This window comes from Carassius auratus, chromosome 8 (assembly GCF_003368295.1).
Source record: "Carassius auratus strain Wakin chromosome 8, ASM336829v1, whole genome shotgun sequence".
NCBI classification, from domain to species: Eukaryota; Metazoa; Chordata; class Actinopteri; order Cypriniformes; family Cyprinidae; genus Carassius; species Carassius auratus.
In genome coordinates, this window is record NC_039250.1 from 8,744,951 (window position 1) to 8,758,073 (window position 13,123).

The window sequence follows — 13,123 nt, forward strand, 5'->3', positions numbered from 1 at the left end:
CCTGGGATGATAAGGGGTTGTTCGGGTTTTCATAATACCTGCCATTTCACAAAGCTCCTTGATGGTGCGTGATTCAAAATCTGGGCCCTGGTCGCTATGCAGACGCTCGGGGAACCCATAGTGCACAACAAAATTCTCCCAAAGACATTTTGCTACTGTTCTTGCCTTTTGGTTGGGTGTGGGGACGGCCACAGCATATTTGGTAAAGAAGTCAGTGATTACCAAAATGTCTCTCGTGTTACTTTTGTCTGGCTCTAATGAGAGAAAATCCATACAGACTAACTCTAAAGGTCTTGTGGCTTGGATATTAACTAACGGTGCAGCTTTTTGAGGCAATGATTTCCTCCTCACACAACGACCGCATGTCTTGATCTTTTGTTCTACCTCCGCAGCCATCTTCGGCCAATAGAACCGAGACCTTACCAAATCTAGAGTTCTCTCCACCCCCATATGACCCATACTGTCATGCAAACTGGTCAATACAGAGGCCCTCAGTTTCTCAGGTAGCACCAGTTGGTAAGTAATGAATTCCTCTACCTGTCGTTTCCGGTAAAGCACCCCACCTTTTAACTCAAGACGGTTCCACTCTCTTAGAAAGAAAGGAAGATCTGGGAGTTCCTTCCTGACTGTTGGTGGAGGCTTTTCCCCAGACTCTAAGAAAGATACTACTTCCCGAATGACTGGATCTGCCCTTTGCTCATCACAGAGGTTCCCTGACAGATAAGATACAACAGGTAGCCCCTCAAAATCACCTTCTTGTTCATAACTATCAGGTACAGCATCAGGGTAAAGTGCAAGAGATTCAACAAACGCAACACCACACCCAACGTCTGTTGGCTGTCTGACCAGATGCTTCTCACATATAGCCTGAACTACATCAGTTGCGGTGTAACAAGAATCTGCAGCTTCCGTGAGATGATTCTGCATAAACTGCTGAATTCGTTCATACTCTTTCTGAGATACCGGATTTTCGGGCAACTGTTCCTGCGGTCGCCTTGACAAACCATCAGCATCAGCATTTAGCTTGCCTGCTCTGTACTGTAACTTAAATGAAAAAGTGGAAAGGGCAGCAAGCCACCGGTAGCTAGTCGCATCTAGTCTCGCCGTGGTTAAAACATAAGTTAGAGGGTTGCTGTCTGTAATGACGGTAAACTGGCTACCATACAAATAGTCTCTAAACTTTTCAGTTACTGCCCATTTAAGGGCAAGAAACTCAAGCTTGTGCGCAGGGTAATTGGACTCACTGCGGGACAACCCTCTACTTGCATATGCAATGACTCGCATCCTCCCTTCCTGTTCCTGATACAGGGCTGCTCCTAAACCCTTGGTGCTGGCATCTGTATGCAGGAAGTAGGCAAGTTTAGGGTTAGCAAAGCCCAACACTGGCGCAGTAGTTAGCTTTTCAATAACAGACCGAAACGCTTCCTCACAAAGTGGTGTCCAACGGTCTCCGAACGACTCTTTTGGGTTATGGTATGGACCCTTACTCTCACTTTGTTTACCACTTTTCCTAGTCGGCGGATACCCTACAGTCAAGTCCGTAAGTGGTTTCACGACCCTAGAGTAATCTTTAATAAATCGGCGGTAATACCCCGAAAAGCCCAAAAATGACCTTAACTCTCTAAGGTTTGTGGGACTCGGCCAGGTTTTTAAGGTTTGCACTTTCTCTGGATCGGTCTCTACTCCACGCTCTGACACTATGTGCCCTAAATAACGAACGGACGTCTGAAAAAACTTGCACTTTTCAAGGGCAAGTTTTAGCCCATACTCTCTGAGCCGAGAAAGAACTTTTAACAGCCGTCTTTCATGCTCTTCCAAAGTTTCAGAAAATATGATCAGATCATCTAGGAAGACAAGTACTTCTCTGAGATTGATATCCTCCATACACTTCTCCATCAATCTCTGAAAAGTACTTGGGGCGTTAGTGACCCCCTGAGGCATTCGGTTAAACTCCCAAAACCCCAGGGGACAGACAAAGGCGGTTTTAGGTTTGTCTGCTTCTTCCACCTCTATCTGGTAATATCCAGATTTCAGATCAAGTACAGAAAACCATTTTGACCCAGTTAAGGCGGAAAACGTCTCCTCGAGATTGGGTAATGCATATGCGTCTTTCACGGTCTGGAGATTTAACTTCCTGTAGTCGATGCACAAACGTACATCTCCATTTTTCTTTCGCACCACTACAATAGGCGAAGAAAAAGGGGATTCAGACTCGCGAATAACATTGCTTGCGAGAAGGTCACGCAGATGTCTGCGGACGGCTTCCAGATCTTGTGGATGGATCGGTCGCGCCCTATGTTTAAAGGGAGTTTCGTCGTGCAGATGTATACGATGTTTCACCTTTTGCGTATGCCCAAAATCTAAATCGTGTTGGCTGAAAACGTCAGGCATTTCTCTGAGTTTTGCTGAAATGCGTTCCCGCCATTCTGGTGGCAGTGGAGACTCACCAAAATTCAAGGCGAAATTGGACTCTTGAGTAGGTAAACGCTCACTAACAGGCGAAACACTCGGCTGGGGAAGCACGGATTCAACCACATGCAATTCTGCTATTATGCATTTTGGGGGAATGGCTATATCGTGCTCCGTTTCATTTTTTAGTACCACAGGTAACAAGACAGACTGACTACTAGAAATGGTAAGCAAGCAGCGCTTCACAAACACACCACCAGGTAAGGAGGAATCAGATGGGTGTTCTACCACTACACACTTATCTATCCCAACAGGTACCACAACAGAGCCTTTCACTACGACAGTTTGACCAGCGGGCATGACCTCCGGTACATTGCCTCTTAATCTCACATGACCCAGAACACCACTCGTGTTCTGCTTTCGCCTTGTTTCAAGGGTTTTCAAAACCACTCTATACCCAAATAGAGATGGCTGGTGCTTTGGGGAATCTGCAAGTAACTGCTGCTCATAAAGGATATCGAGAGTGTTTGTACCTATTAAGACCAAAGGCTGAGTGTGAGACTTTACATCTGGAACTACTAAAGCTACTGTGTCCACTTCAATAGTCGCACCCAAAAACTCTTCAGGGAAAGTTATGTCTACCTTTATGTAACCTTCGTACGGGACAGAAAAACCATTTGCACCTTCCACCTCCAATATATCGCCAAGAGGGTTAATCGGGTACTCTGAGAGGTGTTGTTCGTAAAAAGACTTAGGCACAGTTGTGACCTGTGATCCAGTGTCTAGTAAACAATGACATTTCTTACCAGCTATGCTGACTTCGGCAACACATCTAGCACCGACTAAGCCCTTAGGTAGATTTGCACTCTGCTTCCTAGGAGTTTGGCATTTCTTGAAGACACGATTTACAATGGGACCACTCGATTTAAGCTCAGTTCCTGTATGTCCCGCGACAGGAACAGCCTCTAGTTTAAATCTGAGCTAGTAGAGGAATTCTGTGACTCCCACTGTAACTGTTTCTCCCTTAACAGCCTACGTTTAGTAGCGACAAGCTCTGGGTTTGGCTCAGAACTACAGGTAGATGCAATGTGGCCATCCTCACCACATGTGAAACAGTACCACGGTCTAGGTCTATCAGTTGGCTTCTTATTGACCGGAACTACACTCGCAGCAGCCCCTGACTTCCTTTGGTCAGGTGGTGCAGGCCTTTTAACTACCTCTCGCGACGGAGTTCTCTTTGAATGTTTTGGTCGGACTGCAAGATTAGCTAACTGACTCTGTAACTTGACAATCTGCTTCTTTAACTCGCGCGTTTCAGTTTCAAGAGGACTCACACTAGGAGCTTCATCTTGTTCTAACTCAGCAGAAATCCACGCTTTCTGAGAGTGCATAAACGCTCTCTGCTTAGAAGACCCAAGGTGTTGCTTCATGCGCGTTGCTTTCGCAGTGTGTCTATCCTCCTCTGTGCGAAGCATAAGGAGAAGCTGTGCAAAGGAAGGAGGATTGTTTCGCTTTTGCTCTAGTCGTAGTTCTGCAATTAAGTCATTGTCCCAGCAGCCCCTGCAAAACTGCTTTAGGAGATGCCTATCTGCCTCTGCTGGGACAATACCATCTCTTTTGACAGTTGCACTTAAAGCTGACTGTAACCTGTACAGATAAGTAGATGGCCTTTCACCTGCATCCTGCAACGTGTTCATGAATTTCGCTAACAATTCGTCCCCGTCCTCCACAGCCCCAAAAGCGGAGTCCAACAGCTGGAGGTAAGCAGAAGGAGGAGATTCGGGATTCAAGTGCTTTATAACATCCGCTGCAGGTGGCAAAAGACTGTCTAGTATTCGCCTAGACGCATGCAAATCGGACAAAGAGGGATCTTTTAAAATGAATTCAACACTAGAACGCCAAATGTCGTAATCTACCTCGTTTCCAGGCCTGGGGCATTTTCCCGAAAACACTCTAAGCCTGGGCTGGATCTGTCCTTGAGCAACCACTTCACTGCTCCGCACAACATGCTCAACTACTAGTCTTTGGACCTCAGGCGGGTTGAGAATTTTGGAAGACGTGCGAAGGGTCGGCTCAATCAAATTGATAGGAGTAGGTTGGGACGGTACGTCATCTATCTGACTCGGCGGATTACGAATTGGATCGAAATTCCCATCCGGAGATGCCCAATACGGTTTCTCACAGGTATTTTCACCAGTACTACCAGAAACAGCAGGCTCTGGTGGGAGGTCAGCACCCACTTGCGACAGCATTTCACTCAGTATAGACTCAAAGTTGTTTCCGCTCAGTTTTGCTATTTCTCTTAATCTGTCCAGGTAGGATTTTGTTATGCTACTACCCAGTTGCTGTGTAAACACACTGGCTAACGCTCTCACATGGTACTTAACACCGGGTTCGCTTGACAGCTGATGAGTATACGGCAATTTTTGTTCAAGTGTTTGCAATGCTTGATTACTGTTGTACTCAATGATCACGTTTTGGTAGAACTCTGATTCTTTGTCGTCGATACGCACGGTTTTAGCAAACGACCCGTAACGTTTCAGAGCATCAAATAATTCTTCATCACTCTCAGTGTCAGTTAAACCACTGATTATTACGGAGTTTGGGATAATAATCCCCTCAGCTTCAATAATCTCCATTATAGGTGCTTGTTTGAGAACAAAAGAAAAAGACCTAAAATGTTCCTGTTTAATGTGCAGCTGTTAGTTCTCAGCAACAGCGCCACCTCCTGGCTGGCTCGCCAAAGTTTATGTAACAGGTGTTTAAAGAATTTAACAAATAATTAATTAAATGAATTGCTGTTGGTGCAAATAGGTTTATCAGAAGATTCTAAGAGTCGTAAAGGAGGTAGCGGGTTGTAGTGAGAAACAACAGACAACACAAGTTAGATGCAAACTGGTATGTAATTAGATTTCCAGTGAGAATTATAATCAGGTTAAATACAATATAAGGCAATGATACAAATCTCAAGCATGAAAATCCCCTCTTGAGAGTGCACTCTTTTTTTACCCCAGAAAACAGAAAGTATTGTACAGACTGGTAAATGAAATGACAAAAATAAATAAAATAAATTAAACAAAGGAGTGGTGTTTTTTTTCTTTTAAAACACTTTTTCTCAAAATATCACATATCAATTTCAATCAACTTATGGCTATGGGTAACCATACACCATCAAGAGTGTTCAATGCTCTTCAAAGCACAGATCAGTTTCCTGTCAATCCCTGTATTTGTCAATCTCAAAAAAAAAAAAATATTTAATAGTCCCTAATAGGAATTGTCTTACTTAAAGCAAGACTGGAGAATGAAAGAAAGGATATTGTCCTCTTCTTTATGAATTGTAGTCTTTTCCTCTCTGTAGCAGATTCGGGTGGCTCGCCATCAAACGTGAATTTCACAGGATATCGCAGAAGATCACAATCCAGAACCAAGGAAAAAAAATAGAAGTACAAGGAAGAAGAGAAAAAAAAAGAAAGGGACAAAAAAACCTGGCCTGATCACAGACCAGAGCATTCATTTAGTGATTTCAAAAATAATTTCACATCAAAGATCGAAACAATCAAAATAAACAATTAAACACACAAATATGTGTTTCAAGACATCATATATTACACTAATTTACCTCTAGAACAATCCTATCTGTATTCCTCACACAGGCGCATGTGACCAATAATGGCGCCGGTGAACTGAAATGGAGGAATAACCACGCGGTTCACTATGACCACACTTATACTCATTTAGAGTGAAATAGTACAATTAAACGATAGAACATATCAATATTAATTTTTCAAAAGAACTTTTAATCCTATATTAATCATTTACCTTCTATATTTAGCGTCTTTTGCTTTCACCCAAGCACGTCTCACAGGCACGCGTCGGCCAGCAATGGCGTTGGTGAACGATGAATACCCACACGATTCACTCTAAGTAGGGATGGCTGACGCGAAACTAACGTTTCGACACAGTGTCGAGATCCCGAAGCGTAGATGTTTCGAAACACTGCTCCGAACTGTGATTCAAAACACCCATGTCACGTGACTATGGCTAAACGAAGCTTCTGCGCGTTTCATAAGTGTCTCGACCGACAGGTGGCACGCTTGCCGAGTCTGCGTTTGATTGACAGGGGCGGAAACAAACCACACAGGCGATACACAGTGCCACAGCAGATGCCACAGTAGAAGTTAAAAAGTACCTAAAAGATGCATTTTTGCCAAGAACCCATGATCCACTAAGTTACTGGAAAAAGAGAGCTGTGATTTTTCCTCATTTGTATGTCCTTGCTAAAAAATATCTATGCATGCCAGCAACAAGTGTCCCTTGTGAGAGGATTTTTTCTAAGGCTGGAGAAATTATCAGTAAAAAAAGAAGTAGGCTAAGCCCTTCCACAGCAGAGCAATTAATATTTTTGAATAAAAATCTTTAAAAAAAACAAAAAAAACAAATTAGACCATTGTGGATTTATTTGTTTTATTCATTTTTCATGACAAAAATAACCTAGTTATTATTATGATATAGGATTATATAGGATATTATTATAGGATTTTAAAATATCACCACATTAACGAAAACAAAATATTTTTATTTATTTTTAAATGGCTTGTTGTCAAAGTTGTTTCAGATAACATGGGCAATTGGCCACTAGGTGTCACCGTGGAGACGGGTGTCGGTAAAGTTTCGAAGCCTCGAAACAAATACGGCACTTTGCTCGTTACGCAGGCGCGTCCAACCACACACACACAGCGCGTGATGACGGAGCTCGCTCATTGGTCAATCACCAATCAAATAGTAATAACTTAAAACGTCAACTGTTTGAGTTAAATCATTTTTTTCTTTTTATAATACATCACTTTTCAACTTTTATTAAGGGACAATCATGTAACTAAATTGTCTAAATAAAATAATTAACTTCATTTAATCTGTGTTACAGGATTCCAACTGCGAACGGCATAGAAACTGAAAGCAGATTCCCCTTGTTTTGTGTGAACCCTTGGTATTTCTAACTGTATTACTTGAGGATGTGCTAATCGCCTTCCTGATATTGATGATCTTCTCAGAAAAGAAGGATGCAAACTCATTGCATTTGCTGTCTGAGAGCATTTCACTGGGAATCTGACTTCAGTCTATGTCTCGTAACTTTGAACGCTCCTCTGGTTTCAGTTGTGTTTTTGTTTATTTTGGTGACTTATAAATAAAGTCTTCCCATCTGCCTACACTTGAGTCTTCGCCTCTTGCGATCCGTGACACTACGTCGTTAATAACAATGGATGAAAAGTTTAGAGCACTACTGATGATTAAGTCTAGAGTGTGTCCACCTTTGTGTATGGGTCCATACTAAATCGACAGGTAAAAAAAAGCCTCAAGTCCAAATATTCATTTATCACCAGTTTGACAAACACTTCCTGCTTCGATGTCCAGATTTGAATAAAAAAAATCTCAAACATGCTCCAAAGTCCCGATCTGAATCAACTGAGTCGCGAACATGCTCCCAAGTGCAGATCTGAATCAACCGAGTCGCGAACAGGCTCCGAAGTGCCGATCTGAATCAACCGAGTCGCGAACAGGCTCCGAAGTGCCGATCTGAATCAACCGAGGGCGCGAACATGCTCCGAAGTGCCGATCTGAAATCAACCGAGTCGCGAACATGCTCCGAAGTGCCGATCTGAATCAACCGAGTCGCGAACAGGCTCCGAAGTGCCGATCTGAATCAACCGAGTCGCGAACAGGCTCCGAAGTGCCGATCTGAAAAACCGAGTCGCGAACAGGCTCCGAAGTGCCGATCTGAATCAACCGAGTCGCGAACATGCTCCGAAGTGCCGATCTGAATCAACCGAGTCGCGAACAGGCTCCGAAGTGCCGATCTGAATCAACCGAGTCGCGAACAGGCTCCGAAGTGCCGATCTGAATCAACCGAGTAGCGAACATGCTCCGAAGTGCCGATCTGAATCAACCGAGTCACGAACAGGCTCCGAAGTCCCGATCTGAAAACTTCGACCAAAGAATGTAAAAAATTACTCTATTTCTCTAATAACTCTACAACTCTACGAAAGACTCAGATCACGTATCTAAAAGTAAATCGCTATAGTAAAAGAGAAATAATAAGAGGAGTGAAGTTTCCTACCATTCTGCTGTATTTGGTCCTCACGCGGGTCTGACGCTCCACGGCGCGTCTCCGCCCCTCACACGCGCGTTTACAGCGCTAAATTAATCATCTTTCCTAATTATTATACATTTACTTCACTGTCAGCTTCAGGTACTTCATTTATTATTGTTCAATGAACTGTTTGAAACAAAAAAAAAGGTTGTATTTCAGTAATAATTCAAAATTATCCAAATAAAATATATAAAATAATGGTTTATACTTTTATATCCTTTAAAATATAATTTATTTCTGTGATGGGCAGCTGTATTTTCAGCATCATTCATCCAGTCTTCAGTGTCACATGATCTTTAGAAATCATGAAAATATGATGATTTATTATTAGAACTATTAATAGTTGTGCTACCAAATATTATTTTGGAATCTGCGATACTTTTTTAAGGATTCTTCGATGTATATATTTTTTTTAAAAGAACAGCGTTTATTCAAAATATAAATCTCTTCTAACAATATTAGTCTTTGATATCACTTCTTATCAATTTAACACATCCTGAATAAAAGATTCTAAAAACTAACAAAGAATAAAATTTCTTATAAAAAAAGAAACGATAAAAATTTACTGACCCCAAACTATTGAACTGTAGTGAATATTGTTAGAAAAGTCTTCTATTTTAAAACAATGCTCTTCTTTTTAACTTTTCATTCATCAAAGAATCCTGAAAGAAGAATCACAGCTTCAGCAGCACAACTCTGATAATAAATCATCATATTATTCTGATTTCTGAAGATCATGTGACACTGAAGACTGGAGGAATGATGCTGAAAATACAGCTGCACATCACATGAATAAATTACACCTTCATGTATATTAAAATAGAAAAATGTTAATAATATTTCACAATATTACATGTTTTCCAGTATTTTTGATCAAATAAATGCTGTCTTGATGACTAAAATAAATTCCTGTAAAAAAAACATTAAAAATCATTCTAATCCCAAACTCTGACCGGTAGTGTGTGTATGTGTGTGTGTTTATTTATATATATATATATATATATATATATATATATATATATATATATATATATATATATATATATATATACATATATATATATATACATATATATATATATATATATATATATATATATATATATATATATATATATATATATATATATATATATATATATATATATATATATATATATATAAGCCCACTAACACACTAGGCAAGGCAAGTTTATTTATATAGCACATTTCATACACAATGGTAATTCAAAGTGCTTTACTTAAAAGAAAGTAAAATAATCATAAAGAAAATTATAACAAAAATAAAACAAGCAATTTTAAAACTTTTATAATGATTATAAAATGTACTTAATTAAAATGAATTTAAAAACAGTTATAAATTATTTTACATTAAAAAAAAAACTGTGAAATATAGTGCAATCGGTTCGGACATTGCACAGTGCTCATTCAATAAATGCACAGCTAAACAGATGAGTTTTAAGTCAAGATTAAATGTACTAGTTTTTTAGCACATCTGATCTCTTCTGGAAGCGGATTCCAACTGCGAGCGGCATAGAAACTAAAAGCAGATTCCCCTTGTTTTGTGTGAACCCTTGGCATTTCTAACTGTATTACTTGAGGATGTGCTAATCGCCTTCCTGATATTGATGATCTTCTCAGAAAAGAAGGATGCAAACTCATTGCATTTGCTGTCTGAGAGCATTTCACTGGGAATCTGACTTCAGTCTATGTCTCGTAACTTTGAACGCTACTCTGGTTTCAGTTGTGTTTTTGTTTATTTTGGTGACGTATAAATAAAGTCTTCCCATCTGCCTACACTTGAGTCTTCGCCTCTTGCGATCCGTGACACTACGTCGTTAATAACAATGGATGAAAAGTTTAGAGCACTACTGATGATTAAGTCTAGAGTGTGTCCACCTTTGTGTGTGGGTCCATGTACATACTAAATCGACAGGTAAAAAAAAGCCTCAAGTCCAAATATTCATTTATCACCAGTTTGGCAAACACTTCCTGCTTCGATGTCCAGATTTGAATAAAAAAAAATCTCAAACATGCTCCAAAGTCCCGATCTGAATCAACCGAGTCGCGAACATGCTCCGAAGTGCAGATCTGAATCAACCGAGTCGCGAACAGGCTCCGAAGTGCCGATCTGAATCAACCGAGTCGCGAACAGGCTCCGAAGTGCCGACCTGAATCAACCGAGGGCGCGAACATGCTCCGAAGTCCCGATCTGAAATCAACCGAGTCGCGAACATGCTCCGAAGTGCCAATCTGAATCAACCGAGTCGCGAACAGGCTCTGAAGTGCCGAACTGAATCAACCGAGTCGCGAACAGGCTCCGAAGTGCCGATCTGAATCAACCGAGTCGCGAACAGGCTCCGAAGTGCCGATCTGAATCAACAGAGGCGCGAACAGGCTCTGAAGTCCCGATCTGAAAAATTCGACCAAAGAATGTAAAAAAATAACTCTATATCTCTAACCTCTACAACTCTATGAAAGACTCAGATCACGTATCTAAAAGTAAATCGCTATAGTAAAAGAGAAATAATAAGAGGAGTGACGTCTCCTTCTGCTGTGTTTGGTCCTCACGCGCGCCTGACGCTCTGCGGCGCTTCTCCGCCCCTCACACGTGCGTTTACAGCGCTAAATTAATAATCTTTGCTAATTATTATACATTTACTTCATTGTCAGCTTCAGGTACTTCATTTATTATTGTTCAATGAACTGTTTGAAACAAAAAAAAAAAGGTTGTATTTCAGTAATAATTCAAAATTATCAAAATAAAATATATAAAATAATGGTTTGTATTTTAATATCCTTTAAAATATAATTTATTTCTGTGATGTGCAGCTGTATTTTCAGCATCATTCCTCCAGTCTTCAGTGTCACATGATCTTTAGAAATCAGGAAAATATGATGATTTATTATTAGAACTATTAATAGTCCTGCTACCAAATATTATTCTTCGATGTATAATTATTTTTTAAAGAACAGCGTTTATTCAAAATATAAATCTCTTCTAATAATATTAATCTTTGATATCACTTCTTATCAATTTAACACATCCTGAATAAAAGATTCTAAAATCTAACAAAGAATACAATTTCTTATAAAAAAAGAAAGGATAAAAATGTACTGACCCCAAACTATTGAACTGTAGTGAATATTGTTAGAAAAGTCTCCTATTTTAAATAAATGCTCTTCTTTTTAACTTTTCATTCATCAAACAATCCTGAAAGAAGTATGACAGTGTCAGCAGCACAACTCTGATAATAAATCATCATATTATTCTGATTTCTGAAGATCATGTGACACTGAAGACTGAAGGAATGATGCTGAAAATACAGCTGCACATCACATGAATAAATTACACCTATATATATATATATACACACACATATATATATACATATATATATATATATATATATATATATATACATATATATATATATATATATATATACATATATATATATATATATATATATATACATATATATATATATATATATATATATATATATATATATATATATATATATATATATATATATAAGCCCACTAACACACTAGGCAAGGCAAGTTTATTTATATAGCACATTTCATACACAATGGTAATTCAAAGTGCTTTACTTAAAAGAAAGTAAAATAATCATAAAGAAAAATTATAACAAAAATAAAACAAGCAATTTTAAAACTTTTATAATGATTAAAAAATGTACTTAATTAAAATGAATTTAAAAACAGTTATAAATTATTTTACATTAAAAAAACTGTGAAAATATAGTGCAATCGGTTCGGACATTGCACAGTGCTCATTCAATAAATGCACAGCTAAACAGATGAGTTTTAAGTCTAGATTTAAATGTACTAGTTTTTTAGCACATCTGATCTCTTCTGGAAGCGGATTCCAACTGCGAGCGGCATAGAAACTGAAAGCAGATTCCCCTTGTTTTGTGTGAACCCTTGGTATTTCTAACTGTATTACTTGAGGATGTGCTAATCGCCTTCCTGATATTGATGATCTTCTCAGAAAAGAAGGATGCAAACTCATTGCATTTGCTGTCTGAGAGCATTTCACTGGGAATCTGACTTCAGTCTATGTCTCGTAACTTTGAACGCTCCTCTGGTTTCAGTTGTGTTTTTGTTTATTTTGGTGACTTATAATAAAGTCTTCCCATCTGCCCTAAAACTTTGAGTCTTCCGCCTCTTGCGTCCGTGACACTAAGTCGTTAATAACAATGGATGAAAAGTTTAGAGGCACTACTGATGATTAAGTCTAATGAGTGTGTCCACCTTTGTGTATGGGTCCTGACTAAATTCGACAGGTTAAAAAAGCCTCACAAGTCCAAATATTTCATGTTATCACCAGTTTGACAAACACTTCCTGCTTCGATGTCCAGATTTGAATAAAAAAAATCTCAAACATGCTCCAAGTTCCCGATCTGAATCAACCGAGTCGCGAACATGCTCCCAAGTGCAGATCTGAATCAACCGAGTCGCGAACAGGCTCCGAAGTGCCGATCTGAATCAACCGAGTCGCGAACAGGCTCCGAAGTGCCGATCTGAATCAACCGAGAA